General features: G+C 40.0%; 1 long non-coding RNA gene across 1 annotated transcript in view; it reads right to left on the reverse strand.

Annotated features, from left to right (window-relative positions):
• The window catches only part of LOC102240064, a 28,783-nt gene extending 26,073 nt beyond the window's left edge, over positions 1-2,710 (reverse strand). Inside the window, exon 1 of the long non-coding RNA XR_001364701.1 lies at positions 2,302-2,710. This is a non-coding gene — a long non-coding RNA (uncharacterized LOC102240064). The remainder of the gene's footprint in view (positions 1-2,301) is intronic.
• Between the last annotated feature and the right edge of the window lie 1,027 nt (positions 2,711-3,737).

Genomic DNA, 3,737 nt, shown 5'->3' on the forward strand with positions numbered 1-3,737 from the left:
AGTTCCATCCCTGAACCTCGGAGACCCGAGGATCCCAGCCTCCTGGTGGCGCGGCCTGATTGGCAGGCCCCCCTTGGCCCGGGGAGGGGACCCCGGGGAGGGCTGTTGTGCACAATTGCTGTTTTCGCTCCTGCCATCATTCATTCAGTTATTGACAGAGAAAGGAGGGTCCGCGCAGTGGCTCCGTGTCACACACGCACTGTAATTTACTCGAAAAGAATTAAATCACAATTACCTGCCATTCGTTTTGCATCGTCTGCCATGGCAGTGCCTGAAAGGACAACAGCCCCATTGTTGCCACATTAGAACAATATTTCTCCATTTGAAACTTAAAACATGCGAATTAGCAGCTTTGTTTGACTGCGGTGGCCCCCCCATAGGCAAGCCTGACACCCCACCTCGGGCTCCAGACATTACCGTTAACGAGCATAATTTTCACTCATTTAAGTCTAGACCGATCTTTTAAAATCGTTGCATTTATTGTAGAAATATACCTCCCCCGTGTTCGAAAGGAAAACATAATCTTTTATCTGTTACTAGGCCGGTTGATAAATTACCTAAATTCCATGAAAACTCCTCTTGCTGGAACAAAAATCAGCGCAAACTGCAATTAACCCACCGGAGATGTGTTCAAATGACCAAAGAAATCACACTGTTTCTCAAATGTAGTTACTTCTGTTCTCATTTTCTCCCCTTTTAGATATGGTCGTCAGGTAAATATGACTGATTAGCTTTTCAACCAAGGTTTTTAAAGTGTATTTAAAATTTCAACTCTGCAAAATTACCTCACCGTTCACCCGTGTGTTCAGCAAATTTGAAGCCAGGCTGGGTTTTTTTTTTAACAAGTTCTGTAAAAGTAAACTGCTGCTTTGAGTGAGCTGTAGTTTCCATGAACATTAATGGTTTTTCAATAACAAAATGGGACTGTTCAAACAAGCTGGAATTTTTTTTTTAAAAAAAGTTACTAATTGTAAGAACCTGAACAACAAGAAAAAAACAACAAATAAAAAATACAATTAGTAACATTGAGAGCTGTGTGTAGGGACAGGAACAAATTAGAGCAACTTCATTCATCTGACAATAAACAGAAATGACTGAAAATAGAAAAGATGGGGCGGGGAAAGAAAAGTAGAATTTTAAAAACCTGAGCGGTAAAAGGCAAGTTGAAATGCAGACTTAGTACAGGGAATAATTAAGTGTGGAATAAGAAAACCCTGTAACCCAGGAAAGCAAGTCGGAGAAGAAGTAAAAATTCATTTGTTGTTAACAGTGGGCTTTCCTAATTTTAAAAATTACAATCTTATGATTGAAATGTTATTAGTACTTTAAGAGGTTTATTTTTTTTTTAAAGCATGGATAAGCTGCCAGCTGTTTTGTGTGTTGTTGTTGTTGGTTTTTTTTTTTTAAATAAATGACCTTTTCCTTTAAAATAATTTTTACTGTCTGCTCCCTTTTATTTTTGATAATGTGTGTAAAAATTAAAATGCTTCATTTTATGTTTAGTGAACTTTAAATTTTTTAAGTAAACTTTTCCTCTTTTCTTCTGGGAGAGAATAAACATTTGACTTTAGCAGAAAATAAATTCCATGTGGAACAAACCAAGGACTCAACTCTATTTTCACGACTGGTTTTTTTGAACAATAATCCATAGAGAAAGGGATTCATCGGGCAAATGAAACAATGTCCCTGATCTATATTCCTATTCTGGTGTCACTTCCTGAAATATCGGCAACCTTTTAAGTTGCAGCCTAAGCCATGAATTCCTTCAGAACAAATCAAATGTCTTTAAAGAATATTTCTGTTTGAAAAGGAATTAAGCTCTCCTGAAAGAATTTTAAAGGTTGTGATATTCACAGTCTGATAAAGCAGCACCTTTAATGAAATTCTAATTAGCAATTTCATGCACTTTGCTATTAGTCATATCAGATTAGTGCACATTTTCACAGCCTTCCTTTAATTAAGTGCACTTATTCCAAGTTTCAAACACTTTCCTTATAAGATGAAAACTGTGCTGAAATGTTATTTAGTAAACAGAGGAGGTGTGAAAGTGTAGGTGCGCCTGTGTACATGGGGTGGACATTTGTAACTGTCTACAAATTCGGATACACTTGGGGTTGGTGCACTCAGGTTTTCATCCCTTCTTTCTCCCCTCCTCAGTGCTTCCTTGCTACTTCTAAGGGACCTATTCAAACAGAGAGAGAGAGAGAGAGAGAGAGAGGACTATACATACAATATTTAGCTTTAAAAATCTTGAAAAGCAAGGAACAAGCATTTGTCCATATAATATCCCCACCCCGTCACCTTTTGCAGGCACCTTCTCTCCTTTGAAAACAGCAATGAGAATTCATTTTCCCTTCAGTTTCATTAGAAAGCCCCAGCAAGAAGCAGGCAGCCAGCTTCGTGACCGGGATCCATGGGGCACTTCTTTCATTTCAATCTCCACTTCTCCACTCCGGAGCCCAGCAGCCACCTACCCCTGGGGCGCACACCCCACAGACCCCTGAGTCCCCGACCCTCCCTCCCTCCCTCCCAGACTCCTTCGGGGCTGCTCCAAGGCAGGGCCGTGGCATTGTGTGGGAATGAAGCTGATCTTATCTGTATAGCTTTTTGTCAAGAGGAAATTTTTGTTGCCTGTTTTGCTCAGAGGTTGGAAGTTGTAATATATTAACTAATTGCTTGCATCTCTAACACATGTTCTCTTGTTGGTGTCATTCATTTATACTGTAACATTTTTGACATTTTTAGATCCTCTCTGGGGACTCCTGGGCCTCTTAGCAGTTCCGTCCATGAAGAGTGTTTGCCTAATGATTACTGACTGATATCTCAATAAGGAGGAGATGGGTGCATCTATTGAAGAGTTGAGGGGGGGAGGGGTGTGTGTGTGTGTGTGTGTGTGTGTGTGTGTGTGTGTTTTAATTCATGGTCCACTTTGTCAAGTCATGTGTGAGCCATAATTTAAGCTAATAATTACCAGACATGAATTCAATGAAACATTGGTGTCTACACTTTAAAAAAAAATAGTCCTGAATTTTAATGCATTCAGAAAACGTTTGCCTAGGGCCAGGCCGGGTCCAACACACATATGGAAGCACTTTAAAAGTGATAAATGATTTGGAATCTACCCTGTCTACTGGTGTGCTTCTCAGGAAAGAAAATTAGAGCTAACAGGTGTTAGATAGGGAATGCTGGGGCATTTTAATAGAATTGTCAAAATGTTGGTACCAGATGTTGACATTAATGCACACAACTCGGAACGTAATGCCGGGCCGCCATTTAAATGATTATTTGTTTAAATTTCAAGTCGCCAGCAGGAAATCCTTACTTTGTTCAGCACCTTTCCCTACACACCATCCCCCGGCTCTTTCCCCTACGATTTGCATCAAAGTGCAGTGGCTGCTGGGCTCACATATGCGTGCTTTAAATAATCCATGCCTGTCAGATTTCATTTTTTCTTTTCAGATCTTACTCATCACATCCCCATCGTCTCCAGCCTTGAAGTCGGCCTCGACGTATTCCTGTACGAGGAAAAAAAGTGATTTAAATACTGCCAGTTACAGGATAATTAATCTTTGAACTACTCGGTAACTTCAAATGTATATAGCAAGTAATCTGCATGAACTTGTAATTACTATGTATTTATACGATATTGGCCATGTAATCACCAAGTCGTTACATGGTTATGTGAGCCTTGTAAATTACGGCAAGAGCGGAAAGCTAATCTCGCCCCTGCCACTGCA

The sequence above is a fragment of the Myotis brandtii genome, unplaced genomic scaffold (assembly GCF_000412655.1).
Source record: "Myotis brandtii unplaced genomic scaffold, ASM41265v1 scaffold604, whole genome shotgun sequence".
Taxonomy (NCBI): Eukaryota; Metazoa; Chordata; class Mammalia; order Chiroptera; family Vespertilionidae; genus Myotis; species Myotis brandtii.